Below are 22,350 nucleotides of genomic sequence, written 5' to 3'. Positions count from 1 at the left end.
CTAGTTATTGAAAAAACATTTCATTTTGTCCTTCCGGACAAGGGCATTTCTTGTTAATATTATTTCTTTGCATCATTGTGTCATTTATTCTGAGTCAGTCCTTGTCAAAACAAGCAAGAAATGATTTCAAAATCTGCTACCGGTTTTTCAGTTGCACAAAGTAAATTTGGCCAGAGCACTCAGTTGTTACAGTCAACATACCTTGAGGATTCATGCAAAGGCTACCCACCAAAAGACTCTTGTCAGCCTACTTGGCTAAAGCAAGCAAAGATAACCTCAAGGTTATTCAGGGATTCTATGTAGTATCGAACAAGGAGTATGAAGTATGCACATCGTGCAAAAGGCACTTACCATTTGTGATTCTCTCTGACAGACAAATTGCTCCAAAAGCAAAAGCCATTCAAGATATCAGAAAAGGTCATCTAAGAAAAGAAATATCTTTATTGAGATAAGGCTGATTGAGCCACAAAACACAAATGGCATTGGGAGCGAAACAATCAGGGTTGATACAGAAAGTAAATGTCCCTTGAAAGCAACAACAGAGTCTCCCAGCAGTGCATCCAACTATCAATACGGTCGGTCTTCCAAAGATTGGATGATCTCAAAGCCAAGTTGCCTAAGACTCAAGGCCACAAACTGACCGCCACTTTCAAAACTGACAAACTTTTCTTTGTTTGAAACATGAACAAAGCAGTGTAAGGAAAGTGGTTCAAGAAAAAAAAAGATTAAAAAAAAAGAAGAAGAGAAGAGCCGACAAAGAAAAGTTTCTCAAATCTTTGCCTTTATTTATCTTGTTAGTGTGCATAAAATCTTGCCATTGCTCTTCACATTTTTCCTCCTAGGGTAATACATCCTAGTTTGATGGATTTTCCTCCCAATAAAAAGTCCTAGTATGATGAACCTTTCTCCTAAGATAGAAGTCTTAGTCTGATGAATCTTTCTCCTAAGATAAATAAAACCTAGTCTGATGAATTTTCTCCTAGGATAGAAGTCTTAGTCTAATGAATCTTTCTCCTACGATATATATATATATATATATATATAAAACCTAGTCTGATTAATCTTTATCCTAGGATAGACGTCTTAGTCTGATGGATCTTTCTCCGAAGATAAAAAGCCTAGTCTGATGAATTTTCTCATAGGATAAGAAATCTTAGTCTGATGAATCTTTCTCCTAAGATAAGAAAACCTAGTCTGATGAATTTTCTACTAGGATAGAAATCTTAGTCTGATGAATCTTTCTCCTAAGATAATTAAGAAAACCTAGTCTGATGAATTTTCTACTAGGATAGAAATCTTAGTCTGATGAATCTTTCTCCTAAGATAATTAAGAAAACCTAGTCTGATGAATTTTCTCCTAAGATAGAAATCTTAGTCTGATGAATCTTTCTCCTAAGATAACCAAAAAAAAAATTTAAAAACTAAAAAATGTATTAGTCTAATGAATCTTTCTCCTAAGATAACAAAATAAAAACCTAGTCTGATGAACTTTCTCTTAGGATCGAAGTCTTAGTCTGATGAAATTTTATCCTAAGATAAGAAAACCTAGTCTGGTGAACTTTCTCTTAGGATCGAAGTCTTAGTCTGATGAAATTTTACCCTAAGATAAGAAAACCTAGTCTGATGAACTTTCTCATAGGATAGACGTCTTAGTCTGATGAATCTTTCTCCTAAGATAAAAAATCTAATCTGATGAATTTTCTCTTAGGATAATTTTTAAAAAAAGGAAGTCTGGATTTTTTTTTAAAAAAACCCATTTGTTCATGCCCTCAGAAAATAAGCGTTGGGGCAATTTGTTTAAAAGAATGCTTTTCTCAAAAAAAAAATAATGAAAATGATTTTTCTTTAAAAAAACCAAAAATTCTTCTTGGTTCGTTGTAGCATAGGTTACACAATTCCCTAGTCTCGTTTCCCAACATAGGGTCTCTACTCTTTGGTTGATTTTACTTTAGACATAGGGTCTCCACTCCCTAGTCTCCTTTTCCAACATAGAGTCTCCACTCCCTAGTTGATTTTTATTTTTAGACATAGGGTCTCCACTCCCTAGTTGATTTTCCAACATAGGGTCTCCACTCCCTAGTTGATCTTATTTTAGACATAGGGTCTCTACTCCCTAGTTGATTTTATTTTAGATATAGGGTCTAAAATTGCTAGTCTTCTTTTCCAACCTAGGGTCTCCACTCCCTAGTTCATTTTATTTTAGACATAGGGTCTCCACTCCCTAGTCTCCTTTCCAACATAGGGTATCCACTCCCTATTTGATTTGATCCTAAATGCAGGGTACACCACTCCCTGATATCATTGCCTATATAGGGTATACCATTCCTTGGCCACATTTTCCCAACCTAAGGTACACCAATCGTTAGTTGAGACATCTTTTTGACAATAAAGGAACACCATTAAAAAAAAACTAAAAAATTATCATGATCTTTCAGGGTACACCATTCCCGACCTTTTATTGCTTTCAATAAAGAAGTAGTTTAGAATTTTGTTACAATAACTCACGAAATTTTCTTAGTGAAAATCGGGGAAGAAATTTTTTGTTTGTTTTGGTGTCTGGGAAGGTTTTACCTCGAGGCACATGGTTCTAGATGACCAAAAGAAGAAGTCTCAATTCAGAATCAAAGAAAAGAAGAAAAAAAAGTGAATCAAAATTGAAGAAGTGAATGAAACGATATGAATTGCTCAAGACATGACTGAAGTCAAGAGCATTGCATTTTCCCGTTTTATCAGAAGAAGTCGTAGAAGGATGAACTAGCACCTGCAGCTAGCAAGCATCAAGGTTCAAATCAAAAGTCTGCGTAAAGAACCAATCAAGACTCAAGATCAAGCTTCAGAAGACTTATAGATAGGAATCTTGTAATTCATAGCTGATAGGCATGTTTAGTTCCTTTTGATTTTGATTTTGATGTAATAACAGGACCACGAACTAGAGCCTCGACGGAACCTCACTCGACTCTTCAACTCATCATTCCATCGTTCTCCTTGAACTACACGCGACCTGATTCCCTTATAACCCGGGATATGTAAGTTGTCCAAAATCAGGACTCGGTTGCACCCTTCCCTTTTGTTTATTTTCCTTTTTTGAATAATGGTTTGGTAAAAAATTAGTCGCATGGCTCACCTTGTCTTTGCTTGAAAACTCTTCATGTTTTCAAGCAAAGAGAGGCATGTTGTGAACACCTAAGTTTTTATCATACTTGAATTTTTAACCACCGTTTAGTATGTAAATATTCTTTAAGTTTAATCTACGTATTTTAGCTTTTGTTTCTATGAGCACCTAATTTTTGCCCTAATGCAACTCACTCCTAAAAAATATTCCAAAATAGTTTAGAGTTCATGCATATTTAAAGTATTTTAAACCATAAAAAAATCATAAGAAAATGTTTAATTTCTCGTCTCATATCATATTAGACCTTAATTGCATTTAGGATTTAATTACATGCATTATCAAAAGAAAATCACAAAAAAAATATACAAATCATTTTTACATTTTTTTAGTTTTAATTTAGTAATTTTCTTTCATTAGTGTTAAGTTGATTAATTAGTAAATTAGGTTTAATTTTGAAAATTGACTTCAAGTTAGGATTTTAATTTCAAAGAAAAGAAACAAACAAAGGAAAAAAAGGAGGTGTGACAGCTCTAGCGACTCTGTTGGGGATAAGAACCTAGAATCTCTGGTTCAGGGTTCAGAATTCGAGCTTAGATAACCGTTATGCTTGGCTTTCATGATTGTCTGATATTTCTTGTTTGAGCCTAATGTGCTAATTGCTTCTCTTTACCGCTTTGATATTGTTGTGAACTGTATATAAACTGTTATGAAAACTTTTCTTCTCTCTGAGTCTTCTAAATTTCCTGGGAAGCGTGCGCTTTGCGTGGTTTCTTTTCTGTTAGAGTCATATCCTAATTTTAGAACGAGGTTCGGATAAGTTGCAAAGCCGGTGAAGCTTCTGTATTCCCGGTACGCTGCCCCCCGGCTCGAGTTGTCCGCTCGAGTAAGCCAGGTCTAGAACAATACACCTAGGATTTAAACTTAGAATAACACAGCCTCATGTCGGATCCCTAGTAGGTACGTTTGCTTACATCACGTGCAATTGAGTTAGGGGACTCAACACAGGGGTTGGCAAAACTCGTGTGGGCGAGTTTCTCCTAGGAAAATCGTATAGTAAAAATCATAGCCTCCTTATGGAATAAGACTCATTTGTATAGCCACAAGTTTTAGGGTTTAAAACATTTTCCTAAACCTGTTGGGTCTTCCTTTTCCACCAAGAAATAAAATTCCATTTATTTCCTTGTTATTCATGCACAGCAGGGACCACAATATTTAATGAATGAGCCTTCCTATTATGGATTTGATTCGAAAAATCCGAATTAATGCTACCATAATAAATTACAAATCCACTAATAATTTGTAACTCCACTCCTCAGTTCAAATTTAAAATTTTTCCATTAAACCTTATTTAACTCCCCATGTTAAGATTCGGATACTAATTAAATAAATTAAATTACTGACAATTTAATTCATTAATTATTTCCTTTAGACTTTTACTTAATTTATTTCATGTGACAGATATAAAATTCACTTGCAGGGTTTACACATGAAAACTTATAAGCTTTCATAAAGGTGTATCATCAATCTCTAGACCGAGACATGAATTCCATCAACTAACTATCACTTCGCCAATGTATGTCAACATTGTCCAATTTATCAGGCATATTGACCCACAAAAGAATCTCGCATTTTAATAAATCAAAATAATAAATAATATACACAACTAATAATAATTAAATCAAGATTAAGAGTATAAGTACGTTTAGTGACTAGAGAAGTTATTTTATTAAGTCAGTATAAAATACTTATCTCTACTTGATCTGTTTAATACATACAAAATGTACTAGCATAAGAAGTCGGAATTAAACCATTCTCATAATCATTATAAATTATATTTAATCTTGTGCTACAATCATTCCTAATGGATTGTCCAATTCCATCATTAGATTGTGAACATGATCCTTATACTTATAAGAATCGATGATTTAATCTTCCGTATATAAGCTAAACTCTATACACAAAATCATTTACAATATAAGTAAAGGACACAGACGAATATATGATCTATTTAAAATTTTATTAAAATTGAATAAATAATTATTTCATAATAAATATTATACTCAAACCAAATCTATGGTTAATAGTATATATCCGAAACAATCTTCCACTTAAACTTTTAACTATGACAATTATTAAAATATATTATATATAAATGCATGATTAATAGTATATGCACTAACACAAATTACCATTGACGAATACTCCAATGATAAAAGAAATGAAGTCTACGCCCTTATCAAAGCTTATTTGGATACTTTGAAAAAAAATGTTACACGCTAACTTTCAATAAAAAAACATCAAGAAAGGGTCATTGGACAATGGCTGAAACATGTGATGGAAGAAATCAAGGCCATTCAGTTCAAGAACAAGAAACAGAAGATCTACTCGAACGGCAATGGGGATAATTGGTATTCGTAGTTACTATGGTATGTGGAGACACATTGATTTCAAGCATACTGCAACATTTGATACTCTGGCTACCCTTAGAAGAAGGACGTTTACCCCAAAAAAAAAACAGATAATAATTAAATTTGTAAGTGGTTTTAAGGATACGTGAATTAATTCGATACAAACGATAAATCGTGTTAATTTAAACAAATAAAGATATAGTAACTTCAAACCACTTGAGGAGGATAATTCTGGCCTTGATGAAATTTTCGTCCTCGATCCGGATTCACAATGGCTAGCACAAATGAACGAGAATAAGAGTTATGAATAATAGTGAAAATAATAGTATATTGCTTTGGGATGCGTGTTACAATGTGCGTAATCAATAATTAGACTCCCCTTTATATAGTAGGGGAGTTTTACCCTAAGTACAATTCTATAAAAGGTAAAAATCTCTCATTTAATAGATTACTAGATTTTCGTCGGTACGTGCCGAGATATGCGCTGTCATACCCGATTGATCGCGAATATCACGGCCTTCCGTTAATCATGTTCGATCGCCCAATAATGTTCTCCAAAATCTCTTGAGCTTTGGACCGATCCGGGGTCATGGCCTCGATTTACTCGAGGGTGGACATCATGCCTCCGATGCCTGACTCGGTGAGTCCTTTACCTCGATTCTGGTTCCTTGTCATCGCATTCCTTACTCGATTTATTTTATCGGGAACCAGACCGGTTTATGGGTCCGGTTTTACCCGTATACAAATAGTCCCCTCATTTCTCGGAGAATAAGTTTTACGGAAACGACATAAGCTCTTCGATCTCTTCTTTAACACGCTGCAACACAAAACGACAAAGAAACCGAAACGTCCCGTCAGTCACGTCATAATGACCTCAAATGCGTGTCAGTCGTCGGTTGGCTACCCCTGGACGCAAAACGTTGTGGAAACCCTATAAATATCCCCTCCTTCGTTCATTTTCCACTTTATGTCCAAACTTCTACCCTCGATTCTTTAAGATATTACAGTCTTCTTTTATCCCTCAATATTCTTACCTTCGTTACTCAAGATTTCACAGTGCATTGCAAAATGTTTACTTATTCTCTACTCAAGCCAACACATCTGAGCTTTCAACTTTCTCCCTTTCTCTATATTTTTCATGTTTTTGCAGATAACAATGGTCAAAACCTCCAAATCTGTTCCCCAAAAAGTCGCCTCTATCTCCCAACTGACTGTCAAAATTAACAAAACCGCTCCCGATGTGGTCTACCTCGGGAGGTCCGCCGCTAACATTGCTACCGATGAACCGACTCCTGAACCTCTCTTGAAGATATTCATTCCCGGGGGTTGTTCGATCGCTGACGACTTCAAGGTTGAGAAGCCTTCTTCGGTGTAGGGTCGGCGTGAGGAGGCATCGAGATATATTTTCTCAATTACCGAAGATGACCTCCCCGCAGTCCGAAAGGGCTGCAACTGGGCCGACAAGGACATAGTGGTCCCCGACTCCGAGGAGGCCATTACTACCCATATTGAGGGATACCTAAGTATTTACACCTATCCCTTCACACTGGGCCCGATGGACCCGGTCATTATAGACTTTTGTAAGAGGTACCAGTTATGCCCCGGTCAGATCCACCCATCGTTGTGGAGGATCGTAATCGTCCTTCGATTTTTTGTGAACAAGATCGACTCCTGTCGGTTCACCGTGGATCATCTACTCCATCTGTATAGTCCTCGAATCTTCTGAGGGGGACTGATAAAACTCGTGTGTCGGGCTAGTAAAGCCACATTCTCAAGCATCGATGAAGATAGAGATCGAGGCTGGAAGGGGCGCTTTGTCCGGGTGAGGACCTCAGACTTGATTCCGACCAAATTTAGGCCATTCTCTGAGAAGTGGAATGCATCATGTAAGTATAACTTTCCTTTGAATGTTGATTTCATGTTTATCTTCCTTTTCCTCATTGGTATTCGTGGCGGTGCAGCTATTGCTTGAGTCCCAAATGCTATCCCTCGGTTAAACGAGTGGATCGAAGGCATTATTTTACAGATGCCCTACTTCGAGCGCTCGTGGTGCAAACTCTCGAAGGGCTGTTGGGAGGCCCGTTCCCATGGTAAAATCTCTTTCCCGAATAAGTTGTGTTAGGATTCTTCTTCTAGCATCACATTCTTATTTATTTTATTTCCTTTTTGCAGGTTTTCCTAAGACCGTCGAGCTTAGGCCTACGGTCGGGGACGAGGACTTTCCCACTAATTCTTATGCTTCGAGGCTACCCGGATCCATAGCAGGAGAGAAGAAAAGGAAGAGGGCCCCGAGTTCCACGAGCTTGGAGAAAAAGAAATCAATGAGAAGGTTGGTTCGTAAGTTAAAGGAAAGCTCCACCTCCTGAGTTCCTGACTCAGACTCACTTTATCGGCTCAGGGACGAGCCCGAGGAGGACGAAATTTTTGTGGCCCACAAGCCGTCTGTCCCTCAGGAGCAAGTGGCAGCCAAGGGGGGGAATGAAGGAGGCAAATCCCCCTCAAGTACACGAGGCTGGCGCAGGGGTGAGTGTCATGACTTCTCGAGACGTCGGTTCTGCCCCACCCAGTGTTATAGATATTTTAGGATTGCCCTCATTCACAGAGTCTATGTTCGATGAATCCCGGGCAACGAAGGAGCGATCCAATGAAGGGGTTCATGGAGCGGACGATCCAGTCTGATGCTTCTTCGATGGTGTAGACTAATCCGCCCTGGAAGACTTTACCGGGTTGGGCGACTTGGAGTTGCCAAGGAAAAGTCCATCCTCAGAGGTCAGTGGATCAAACTAGAGCCCGAAGTTGATCAATCGGTTCCCTGCTCCGAGCACAGATCCTGGTCAGAAGCGATCAGTGGTTATCACCGTCCCGGAGGATGCCTGGGTTTTTCCGCCCCTATCGGGGTGGCTAGCTACCTGTGGTGCCTGGTAACTAAAGAAGACCAGGAAAAAATGAATGAGGTGGATGCTCTATGCTTGTTCAACAAAGCACAACAGGCGTTGAACCGATTGAGGTGTTATCACATTATTTTACCTTTGAATTCGGGTTTTTGATGACTCTAATGCCTTCTCTTTTTCATAATTTACAGGCCTCGGTGCTTCATCATGAAACCTTTCTCCCGTACCAGGATGAGCTTAGCCAACTCGAGGTCGAGGTCAAACGGCTTACCAAGAAGAGAGATATGTATAAGCTTCTCGATGAACAATGCGAATGAGAAGTCAGGAAAATTCGAGTCTAGTTGAACGCGGCTCAGAAAGAACATGCCAACCTGGTGGAACAAGTAAAGATCTTTGAAGTTAGTGATGACGATATAAACATGGTGACTAACGGTCACAACCTACAGGTCCAGCAAAAGGTTGATTGGGTCGACCAGCTTCTAGCCGAGATGGACAAGGTCAAGGCCATGGCCGAAGAATGGAACTGCAAAATGGACCGATTGGCTTTGGAAAAAGAGACGGCCCGGGAGCAACTGGGCTCGGCGGAGGCCCAGCTTCGAGCGATGAAGGAGAAAGCTGAGGCCCGGTCCCGAAATATTGAAGACCTCTAGTCTCAACTGGACTTGGCCATTGCCAGACGGGATACCCTTGCCAAGGAGCTCAAAGCGGCCAAGTCAGTGGCAGAAATGATGATGGCCGATGCCGAAGAGATGGTGGCCCAGTATAAAGCTAACGGTGAGGCAACCCAGGACCGACTAAACGTTATTGCCGATTATGTGAAGTGGAAGTCCCGAAGGGAGGCTCTTGAGGAAGTTCATGCCCGGGGTTTCGACTTAACGGTCGAGATCGAAAACGTTAAGAGGCTCGAGGCCAAGGCCAAAAATTTGGCATATCTCGAGGACGAGGAAAGCTCTGAGGGCTCCGACAGATCGGAGGGTGGAGAATACACCGACGGTCCCAGTGACAAGGTGGGCTCTGACGAAGATCAGGCTTAGGTTCCTTGTAGATTTTTCTTTGCTTTAGTATTTTTGTATGTTTTGTTGAGATCGTTTGGCCTTTGTAAAGATCTTTATATATATATACAAGTCTTTTCTTTTTTTTCTCTGGCAGTTTTCAAGTTTTGTTTCTTTTGGCTTTTTCTTTACGATTGCAAATATTTCAAATGGCTTAGCACGTAGTAATAAGGTCTTGTTTGGAGGTTCGAACAAGGCTCGTTCTTGATGGGACTTTTATAATTCGTGGGGGCTTGGTATGACCAGAAGATTTTCCCAAAGTACTTATTTATAAGTTTTTAGATTAAAGTTTTGTCGAGGGTAGCCTTTGAACCGGTTTGGAAATTTTGAAGGCCTTATGTGTTGGTTACGGGTTTTGGACGTATCCAAGACATTTCTAGGATGACTGTAGCCTATTAAGTTCGGGTATTGCCCAATATATTTAGTACCCCGGTCTTCGATGCTCGAGCCATCCTGTCTTTCCCAAGATGTCATTCCCCAAATGGAGGTGGCCGTTGCCTTTTAAAGTTTGGGCACTGCCTAATAGGCTTTTGTGCCCCGGGGCTTTGATAGCCCGAGCCATCCGAATTTTCCTTGGATGACAGTCCCTGAGTGGGTTGATCCCTTGGATCCAGATAAAGGTGGCCCTTGGGCCCGATGTATTTAAGGAGCAAAATGTGCCAACTTTTAAGAGAAAAAATATACATCCGCAAGGTAGAAACTTTCTTTCATTTTTGTGCGCAACATACAAGATGGAAGATGTGTACAAGATTTTTGTTATGGATTAAGTGGTCTACGCGAGCACAGTTTATTTGACCGTTTGGACCTTACAATAAATCCTATCCACTAGGCTCAAGCTGTTCAAGCACAAAGTTTCCTTCTTTGCTAAAATCGTTATCGAGGGTGGTGGCCGCCCAATATTCGAGACCAATCATAGAAAGGGCTCGGATACTGTTGATGTGACCCTCGACTCCGTTTTATAGCCGGTCTTCAATTATAAGTTAGCATGATCTATTGTTGTCTCGTTAAAAACCTTGCCGGAAAACCCATTTGAGACAAAACCGGTTCAAGGAAAAAAGAGCGCAATGCATGCTTTCAGGCCTAATAACTGCATCATCCTTTGGCCATTGCTTGCAAATGTTAGTTCAATTCGTAATATAGGTAAAGAACAATAATGACTAGGGTCGTACCTTAACAGTAGTACCGTTTTAAGTAGGTCACGTTCCAGTTGTTCGATAGTCGCTCGTTGTTCCCTGCTTCGAGTTTGTATGATCCTTTGCCGGTGATCTCGACAATTCGATATGGACCTTCCTAATTCGGTCCCAGCTTGCCTTCATTCGGATTCCGAGTGTTCGGTGTCATTTTTCTTAACACCAAGTCCCCAATATTGAAGTGTCAGAGGTTGTCTCTTTGGTTGTAATACCTTTTGACTCATTGTTTTTGGGCGGCCAGCTGGACGAGGGTGGCCTCGCGCCTCTCGTCTAGCAGTTCCAGACTCATGTTTATGGCCTCATTGTTTGACTCTTCGGTTGCGTATCGGAACCAGAGACTTGATTCCCCTACTTTGACCGGTATTAGCGCTTCGGCACCATAGACCAACGAGAACGGGATGGCCCAGTACTAGACTTTGAGGTCATTCGATATGCCCACAGGACTTCGGGCAAAATTTTCTTCAACTTTTCTTTGGCGTCGGTCAACCTCTTCTTAAGATTTTGGAGTATGCTTTTATTCGTAGACTCTGCCTTCCTGTTCCCACTAGGGTGATGGGGTGTTGATAGGATCCTTTTGATCTTATGGTCCTCGAAATATTTACTCACCTCACTACCGATTAATTGCTTCCCATTGTCGCACACGATCTCGGCCGGCATTCGAAACTGGCATATTATGTGATCCCAAATGAAGTCAACAACTTCTTTCTCCCTGACTATCTCAAATGACTGGGCTTCCACCCATTTAGAAAAATAGTCAGTCATAAATAATATGAATTGAGCATTACCGGGTTCCCATGGTAGGGGGCCAATGATGTCTATTCCCCATTTTATGAATGGCCAGGGTAATAAGACTGAATGTAGCAGCTCCCCGGGCTGATGAATCATCGGTTCATGTCTCTGACATCCGTCGCATTTTCGTACGAACTACTTTGCATCTTTTTCCATATCGATCCAGTAGTATCCGACTCGAATTATCTTACGAACTAACGATTCGGCACCCGAATGGTTCCCGCAGGTGCCTTCGTGAACTTTCCTCAAAACATACTCGGTATCTCCCGGTCCCAGACATATGGCAAGTGGGCCATCGAACGTTCTCCTAAATAGGTTGTTGTTTTCGGACAAACTGAACCTGGTTGCCTTCGTGCGCATAGCCCTCGATTCTTTAGGATCCGATGGCATTTTTCCGGTCTTCAGGTAATATATATACTTTTTTCTCCAGTCCCAGGTCAAACTTGTCAAGTTTATCTCGGTGTGGACTTTTTCCACTACCAATTTCATGAGTTGTACGACCGTTTCCGAGTTGAATTCATTGTCATCAACCAACGATCCTAATTTGTCAAGAGCACCGGCTTCGCTGTTTTGATCTCTAGGTACATGTTGCAAAGTCCATTCCTTGAACCGATGTAATGTCACTTGTAGTTTATCCAGGTACCTCCGCATTCGCTCCTCTTTGACTTCGAACGTTCCATTGACTTAGTTCACCACAAAGAGGGAATCACACTTAGCTTCAATCACCTCGGCCCCCAAGCCTTTAGGCAATTAGAGACCTGCAATCATGGCCTCATACTCAACCTCGCTATTAGTCAATTTTACAGTTCTAATAGATTGCTTAACTACATTACCTGTCGGCGGCTTCAACACGATGCCAAGTCCTGACCCCTTTGCTTTCGAGGCTCCATCCGTAAAGAGGGTCCAGATTTTGGAAGAGGTCCCTGAGTTCAACAACTCTTTCTCTACCTCGGGTATTAGGGCTGGTGTGAAGTCAGCCATGAAGTCTGCCAAAATTTGAGATTTGATGGCGGTTCGGGGTCGATATTTGATATCGTACCCGCTGATTTCCACGGCCCATTTGGCCAATCGTCCCGAGAGTTCGAGTTTATGTATTATGTTCCTCAGCGGAAAAGTAATCACGACACATATGGGATGGCATTGAAAATACTGTTTTAACTTCCTAGAGGCGCTTAGCAAAGTGAGCGCCAATTTGTCTAGGTGAGGATACCTAGTTTCGGCCTCGCCTAGAGTCCTGCTAACATAGTAAATAGGAAACTGCGTACATTTTTCTTCCCAGACTAGGACTCCACTTACCGCTGTCTCGAATACCGCTAAGTATAAGTACAACTGTTCATCTGCCTTCGGAGTATGAAGCAAATGAGGGCTCGAAAGATACCGCTTGAGTTCTTCCAAGTCTGGCTGACACTCCAGTGTCTATGAGAAATTCTTTTTCTTCAGTAACGAGAATTAATCGATGGCTTTTGTCAGAGGACCTTGAAATGAATCGGTCCAACGCGGCTATGCACCCAGTCAGTCTTTGAACGGTCTTGACATTATCCACCACGATAATATCCTCTATGGCCTTGATCTTATCGGGATTGATTTCGATCCCCCGATTAGACACTATGAATCCGAGAAATTTCTCGTACCCAACTCTGAATGTGCATTTCTCCGGGTTCAGCTTCATATTTTATTTCTTCAGTATGTTGAAGGTTTCCTGCAAATATTTCAAATGGTCTTCTGCTCACAGGGACCTAACTAACATATCGTCAATGTAAACCTCCATTGAATTTCTTATTTCTTCTTCGAACATTCGATTTACTAGGCGTTGGTAAGTGGCACCAGCATTTTTTAGTCTGAATGGCATTACGTTATAACAGTAGGTGCCGAACTTAGTGATGAAGGATTCTTTTTCCTGGTCGCCCGGGTCCATCCGAATTTGGTTGTACCCGAAATAGGTATCGAGAAAGCTTAGGATCTCGTGGTCGGCCATCGCATCGATTATGCGATCGATGTTGGGTAGAGGGAAAGAGTCCTTGGGGCATGCCTTATTCAAGTCTTTGTAGTCTATACACATTCTTAATTTATTCCCCTTTTTAGGGACTACCACTACGTTTTCTAACCAATCCGGGTATTTAGCCTCCCGGATGGACCATATTTTAAGGAGTTTAGATACCTCGTCTTTGATGAATACATGCTTGACTTCGGACTGAGGCCTCCTTTTTTGTTTGACCAGGTGGAACTTCGGATCCAGGCTCAGCTTATGGGTAGTTATCTCCGGCGGGATCCCTTTCATGTCGAGGTGGGACCAAGCGAAAAAATTTATGTTAGGCATAAGGAATTTAATAAGTTTTTTCCTGAGCTTGGGATTTAACCCTGTGCCTACGTATACCTTATGATCGGGAAGGTGCTCGAACAATATGACTTGTTCCAGTTCTTCGACCGTTGATTTGGTGGCGTCAGAATCGTCGAGGACTATGAAGGATCTGGAAACTCCGTAGTCGTCGTCCTCATTCGTCCCCTGCTTCTCCGGTTCGGTTAGGGCTGGTGTCGGTGATTGCTATTTGGTCCCTCCCTTGGTGACTGAACTCGGATCTTTTGGTGTAGAAAGTGTGGATATCGAGACCACCTTGTCGACCGCGAACATCTCTTTTGCGACCGGTTGTTCTCCGTAAATTATTTTAATCCCTCATGATGTTGGGAATTTCAACACTTGATGCAGTGTCAAGGGCACTGCCCTCATGTTGTGAATCCACAACCTCTCGAATAGAGCGTTGTATCACATATGTCTTTCGATCACGTAGAACTTTGCTTCCTGAATGGTTCCGGCGGTGTTCACCAATAGTGTTATCTCCTCTTTAGAGGTCTCACATGCCATATTGGATTTTGTTTTTCAGAACTCGGACTGTAGGCACAATTTGGTCTTGCAGACTCAACTGCTCTACGACTCTTGATCTGATGATATTGGACGAGCTACCAGGATCCATTAACACATGCTTAACGCGAGATTTATTATTAGTACAGATATTACCAGTGCATCGTTGTGTGGTTGCACGATGCCTTTGAGTGTCTTTATCATTGAAAGATAAGGTTTCTTCTAGCATGTAATCTCGAGTCTATTTTTCTCTAGTGATGGACACTTTGGTGCGCTTTAACATCGGCCCCTGGAGGACTTCGACCCCACCTATGATCATGTTAATGACGTGTTGTGATTCCTCCTACTTGATCTGCTTATTTGAGTCCCTATTCCTGAAATGGTTTTTGGCTCGATCGCTCAGGAACTCTCGGAGATGTCCGTTGTTGAATAAACGTGCTTGATGTGCCGTAGAATTTCGGCACTTTTGATACTAATTACATAGACTTTAACTCGTCTTTTAAAGCATTTTTAGTTATTTCCTATCAAGTTTTGGTGTTTTGCAGTGTACCAGACTTGAAGGACCAAGAACACGGAAAAAAAAGATAAAACCCCACAGAAGGGCAGAAATACGGCAAGTTTGTGACCGCAGAAGTGTTGTACGAGCCGCAAACCAATCGCAGACTGAAGCAGCTGGTCCAGCTCTTGAAGAGAGAAATATGCGGTCCATTATGAGGTCGCATAACGCTTCTCTGGACCTCATAATGACCGCATAAGTGCAAATGAGATTCTGCGAGAGCCCTCTTTGTGACGCAATCTGCTGTCGCATAATCAATATGCAGACCACATACAATCTGCTGTCGCATAATCAATATGCAGACCACATAATGTATCTACGACGGGGAACTGGGCATGTAATTATGCGGCGACCCACTAATTCTGCGGACCACATACACGATCTACGACCCATTCTGCGGTCGCAGATGTGTTCTACAGGGGCAGTTTTGTCTAAATTTGACCTCGACTTTTGGCCCATTATAAATAGATTTACTAGGGTTTTGTGGGATATCTGGTCTGAAAAAGAGGCTACATTGAAGGCATTGAATACACCATTGTTTTGGAAACTTGTGAAGAGAAAATCTTGTACCTTTGTAAGCTTTATGATCTTATTTATTGCTTTGTTCTTGGATTCTAGTATGAGTAACTAGTTTTAAATACTAAGGTTATGGACCCTAAATGGGTGTAATGTTAATGGGTGTTTACCATTGAATATATATATAATGGTTGGTTGATATTTATTCATTTGTTATGCTTCATTTATTGTTAGTGGTTGCAAACATTAATTAATTCCATTTCACTCTATCTTTACTTGGAAAAGTGGGTTAGGGTTTGGTAGAATTGAATATCAAAAACTCAAGGCTTTAAACCTTGTTTAATAAAATCACCTAGGAATAAGTGGGTTCTATTTGGCATAAATTGGTTATTCTTAATTGCAACTCTTTTATATTTGGGAAAATCATAAAGAGAAAATACTACCCAACTATTGAAAAATATTGGGTAGTCACTTAGAAACCATTTGCATATCAAAGGACCTTCCATTAGAAATATATCATATTAACACCGATAGCATTACATTCCATTGATGGGGACACAACCTTGGTTTCCTTAATCAAATTAATTACATTCTCATAACAAAATAGTTTTCTCGATAACTTATAATTACAACACTCTCTTTTAAGCTAACGGAGTAGGATTACGACTTAAGTCAAGTTTCACACTATTCAAGTAATCTTTTCTCACCTATTCCCTGTGGGATTCGACCCCAACCTAGTTGGGTTATTATATTTGATGTCGGCCACCTTACACCATGTATTTAGGTGTAATTTGAGCATATCAAATTTTGACGCCGTTGTCGGGGAATACGGTTTTGAAATTACTATTTAGTGTGTGCTTTACTTTACGTCTTCTTCTATTCCATCACACTTTGCTTGGTGTTACTAGGTAAGCATGGCAGATTTGGAAGAAAAAAAACCCTTTTTGCGGATATAGATGAGTATATTGAGGATAAAAATGCCATTGTCCCTCCATTAGTTGTTGTTGCCACCTTCAAGGTGAAACACGGTCTAATCCTAATGCTCAAAGCAGAGGGGTTTTTCAGAAATTCCACCGATAATGATCCGACACAACATCTCAGAAACTTCTTGGGTGTGTGTGTGATGCATAAGCAGAATCACGTTTCAGATGATGCCCTAAAGCTGAGGGTATTCAACTACTCAATAACTGGAGAGGAAAGGAAATGGATCCAAAATCTACCACCTAATTCCATTCATACTTGGCCCAAAATAGTTCGATCTTTCCTAGCTAAATGGCTCCCGCAAAGTAAGAAGTCAGAGCTCCGAGATAAAATTTTCTTCTTCAAGCAATTACCGGGAGAACATCTACATGAGGCATGGGATCGATTCAAGTTATATTTAGTGAGGTCGCCGAATCATGATTTTTCGGACAACATCTTGTTGGAGAAGTTTTACATAGTCTTGGATCCTTTGAATCAATCCATAGCAAAAAATGCAGCTGATGGATCCTTATGGATAAAACATTTGCAAGGGTCACACAAATTCTTGTCAAGATGGCAAAACATAACCAAGCTTAGAACTTGAAAGACACTACGGGTGGAATTGAATATGGTACTTCTTCCTTGACCAACATGATTAAGGAGAACCAGGAAAGAGATCAAGTAATTGCCGGGCTTCCTACCAACATCAATGTGTTGACCAAGATGCTTACTGAAAGCCAAACAATAAAGGTGAATGTTGTGGAAGATGTGCAACCCTTGTCAAACGAGGATTACGAGGAAGCAAATTATATCAAAAACTCAAGGTTTTAAACCTTGTTTAATAGAATCGCCTAGGAATAAGTGGGTTCTATTTGGCATAAATTGGTTATCCTTAATTGCAACTCTTTTATATTTGGAAAAATCATAAAGAGAAAATACTACCCAACTATTGGGAAATATTGGGTAGTCACTTAGAAACCATTTTCATATTAATTACATTACATTCTCATAACAAAATAGTTTTCTCGATAACTTATAATTACAATAATCTCTTTTACGCTAACGGAGTAGCATTACGACTTAAGTCAAGTTTCACACTATTCAAGTAACCTTTTCTCACTTATTCCATGTGGGATTTGACCCCAACCTAGTTGGGTTATTATATTTGACATCAACCGCCTTACACCATTTATTTAGGTGTAATTTGAGCGTATCAGTGCTACTTTCTCTCTCAATTATCGGCAATCTTCCGTTCTGTGGCTGTGAATGTTGTGATATTTACACATTAGGTTGGGGTCCCTTTGGGCTGGATAGAACTGTAGAGGTCAAAGCCACTTAGTGTCTTTGATGCGTCTGATTGCAGATACGATAGCAGTAACATCGACACTAAAGTTGTACTCCGATAACATTGGCACTTCCTTAGGCCCGATGGGACTGTCGAAACAGCTTTTGCTCATGATTCCCCAGTTATTTTGACCTCGATCGCTTCTCCTTTCACTTCTCATGGGGTTTCGTCCAGACCATTACCTCTTCGGTCTCCGTTGTATGGTTGATACCGGTCCTTATTTGATCGTGGTTCACGATCAATGTCTCTTTTGGATCTGTCAATGGCTCTGACGGTATAAACAGACCTAGAAAGGGACCCAAGCTATTCATCTTCGACCCTAATTTTTGATTGATACCGATTATGTATGTCAGCCCAAGTTACAACTGGATATTTTATTAGATATTGCTTCAACTGATGTGAATCCAATGAGCTTCGAGTATTGAGTCCATGGGTGAAGGCCCGAATGGCCCAATCGTTCGCGACCGAAGGCAAGTCCATTCATTCTATTTGAAAACGGGACACGAATTCCCTGAGCATCTCATTATCTCTCTGTTTCACCTTGAAAAGGTCTGACTTCCTAGTTTCGACCTTGATGGCCCCGGCGTGTGCTTTCACGAAGGAGTCTGCAAGCATAGCAAATGCATCAATAAAATTAGGGGGTAAATTGTGATACCATATCATAGCTCCCTTTGACAAAGTTTCCCCGAACCTTTTCAGTAGGACAGACTTGATCTTATCATCCTCCAAGTTTTTCCCTTTGATGGCGCACGTGTAAGAGGTCACATGCTTATTTGGGTTGGTTGTTCCGTTGTATTTAGGAATTTCGGGCATGCTACACTTATTTGGGATTGGCTTCGGAGCTACGCTCGGAGGGAAAGGTTTCTGAACAAACTTCTTGGAATCAAGGCACTTCAATATCGGTGGAGATCCTCAGATTTGGTCGAACCTGGAATTGTAAGTTTCCACCTTTTTGTCATTGGCTTCGATTTTCTTTTCTCCCGATTCTACCCGTTTTCTCAGTTCCTCGAGCATTTTTATGATTTCGGGGTTAGTCCCTGATTCAGCTTCACTCGGCATCTCCGTGATTGGTTTATTTCTGCGAGTGATTTCCCGGGACGGCTTGGGCTCAACTCTGCTAGGGGCGCGACTTTGGTTCTGCAACTGGGCTACCACTGCCTGTTGGGCATGTAACATTTCTAATATCACTCGCAAATTGATCCCATGTCCTTCATCATCCTGTGTATTTTGGGCTACCGATCGGACTCCCCCTCGGACGTTGTTTTCAAGATCGGTAGGCAGATTCATATCGATGGCCATATGTGATCTAGCGTTGATCGGGTCCGCGACCGAAACTCCGATAGGATCGACAGGTGGCACCCCGTTACTGGGTAGCATATTGCTATTGTAATGACCCGGCGGGTTGTTTTGAGTATTACAACCTCGTTCCCCCATTTACTGCTCAATTTATGCTTTACAGTTGTTATGTGACTTGCCAGGTGATTAGTTCGGGTCCGGTGAGGTTTGGAATGAATTGGAATACTTAGTTCCAAGGTTTAAAGTTTAAGTTGAAATAGTTGTTGGATGTCGACTTATGTGTAAAACGAACCCGAAATAGAGTTTTGATGATTCCAATAGCTCTGTATGGTGATTTTAGACTTAGGAGTGTGTCCGAAAAATATTTTTGAAGTCCGTAGTTGACCTTGGCTTGAAATGACGAAAATTGAATTTTTGGGAAGTTTGATCGGTGAGTTGACTTTTTGATATCAGGGTCGGAATCCAACTCAGAAAATTTTTATAGCTTTGTTATGTCATTTATGACTTGTGTGAAAAATTTGAGGTCAATTGGAATTGATTTGATTGGCTTCGGTATCGAATGTAGAAGTTGAATATTCTTAAGTTTTATTAAGCTTGAATTGGGGTATAATTCGTGGTTTTAGCGTTGTTTGATGTGATTAGAGGTTTCGACTAAGTTCGTATATTATTTTAGGACTTGTTGGTATATTTCGTTGAGATCCCGAGGGCCTCGGGTGAGTTTCAGATGGTTAACGAATCGAAATTTTGATTTAAACAGCTGTTGGAAATTTTAGCCTTCTTGTGCAATCGCACCTGCAGAACTTAGCTCGTAGGTTTGGGTCGAGGTCGAGGTCGCGACCAAGCATGGGCCGAGGCAGAGGTCGCAGAAGCGGGCAGATGGTCCGAGGTCGGGACCAAGCATGGGCCGAGGTCGAGGTGGCGACCAGGCATGGGTTGAGGCCAAGGTCGCAGAAGTGGGCAGATGGGTCGAGGTAGCGACCAGGCTTGAGTTGAGGCTGAGGTCGCAGAAATGGCTAAGCTAGTCGCATGTGCGAAAATCCCTGGACAGAACATATAAATTTAGGGGTTGGCCATTTTTACCTATTTTTGGATTTTAAGAGCTCGAGTGAGGCAATTTTTGAGAGATTTTCAAGGAAAAACATCGGGGTAAGTGATTCTAACTTGGATTTGGTCAATATACACGAATATATCATTGTTTTCATTATTTAATTAGTGTTTTGAAACGGAAATTTGGGAAATATTGTAGAAATCTCATAAAACAAATTTTTGAGATTTCGATATCGATTCGGAGCCGGATTTGAGTGAAACTAGTATGGTTGGACTCGTAATTGAATGGGTTATCGGATTTTGAGAGTTTCATCGGATTCCGAAATGTGGGCCCCACTGGCGATTTTTGGGTTAAATTTCGGATTTTGTTAGAAAATTTATATTTTCTTATGGAATTTATTTCCTACAATTTGTATTGATTGAATCGAATTAATTATGATTAGATTCGAGCCGATCGGAGTCGGAAATTCGAGAAAAAGGCAGACTACTTGACTGATTGAGCGTGGTTTGAGATAAGTGATTTTTCTAACTTTGTGTATGGGAAATTCCCCTTAGGATTGGTATTGATATGAAAATGATGATGTGTTGAAAGTCGTGTACACGAGGTGATGAGTGTGTACACGAGCTAAATGTGAAAGAGTATGTCTTTAAATTTTGTAGAGCACTGCTGCATATTAATTAAATTATTTTATTCTGTTATATTTATCATCATTAATATATTTTCGTATTTAAAATTTGCCTCACATGTTCCTGCTAAGTGTTTTTCCTGTTTAGTTGAAACTTTGTTTCTTTTGTTCATTGCATTATTTGAAGGATGGATTTATTAATTTAAATATTACTAAAAATATAGTATTTTACATTTAAAAATTTGATATTTAGGCAAGGTGTTAAATTTGTGAAAATATTATTTTTGCTGAATATTTTGTGAGATTTTCGTACTCATTATGATTGAGCCGTGAGATCCTTAAAATGGAAAATATTGTTGTTGATTTATTTTGGCATGAGTCGTGAGCTCTTTATTGTGGAAAATATTGTTGTTGTTGATTTATTTTGGCATGAGCCGTGAGCTCTTTATTGTGGAAAATATTAATTTATTTTGGCATGAGCCGTGAGCTCTTTATTATGGAAAATATTGTTGTTGTTGGTTTTTGTGGTATGAGCCGTGAGCTCTTTATTGTGAAAAATATTGTTGTTGTTGATTTATTTTGGCAAGTTAAAATATTTGGGCACTTGAGGTACAAATTATGATATATTGTGATATTGATACGCATGCGGTGGTATAAGGTCTGTGTGTTGAAACGCATGCGGTGAGATAAGGGTGGCTTGATATGCGTGACTAGTAGGGAAACTACTAGAAGTCATGTGATGTGATAAGGGTGGCTAAAACGCGGGATGCTATTGCGGAAAAATATTTTCTTTAAAATTTAATGTGAAGGCTCCCGCGGTAATATAAGGAAGTGAGATATTGTGAATTTATTTATGATTTGGGACTACGAGGCGGTACCTCGGGAGTGCCCTTATTGATATTTCTTATGGCTGCATTTGCCTTTGATTATTATTTGTCCTTATTCTGTGAAGTTAAATGGTGACATACTACTTACTTGATTCATTTCTATTGTCATTTCATTTTTATTATATTGTTAAATATTTTACTATGTCTTTTATTATTTCCAGTAGGGCCTGACATAACCTCGTCACTACTCTACCGAGGTTAGGCTTGGCACTTACTGGGTACTGATGTGGTGTACTCATACTATACTTCTACACATCTTTTTGTGCAGATCCAGGTACTTCCTACCAGCCCAGATATCAGTGAGCTACATGTGTACGGAGACTTCGAGATATATCTGCCAGCGTCCGCAGACTCCGTAGTCCCCTTCTATCCTTATTGTGTTGCTTCTTTATTTTCTTTAGACTCTGATATATAGAGAAATTTAGGAAAATTCTTAGAAACTTGTGACTTATTCCTACTAGTTTTGGGAGTTGTAATTATGCGAATTTACAGATTTATTTATTTCAGATTTCTATTGTCATTCCGTATTGATAGGCTTACCTAGTCTTAGAGGCTAGGTGCCATCACGACATCCTACAGAGGGAATTTGGGGTCATGAAAAGCTGGTATCAGAGCTCTAGGTTCATAGGTGTTATGAGTCACAAGCATGTTTAGTAAAGTCTCGCAGATCGATATGGAGACTTTTGTACTTATCTTCGGGAGGCTATGGAACTGTTATGAAAATTATTCACTTCTTTGATTCCTTATCGTGTGCATTTGTTGACTTCAAAATTTTAAACCATTGTCTTTCTATTCTCTCACAAATGGTGAGGACACGC

The sequence above is a fragment of the Nicotiana tomentosiformis genome, chromosome 2 (assembly GCF_000390325.3).
Source record: "Nicotiana tomentosiformis chromosome 2, ASM39032v3, whole genome shotgun sequence".
Taxonomy (NCBI): domain Eukaryota; kingdom Viridiplantae; phylum Streptophyta; class Magnoliopsida; order Solanales; family Solanaceae; genus Nicotiana; species Nicotiana tomentosiformis.
The sequence above is the reverse complement of the archived record's forward strand: the minus strand, read 5'-3'. Positions refer to the sequence as shown.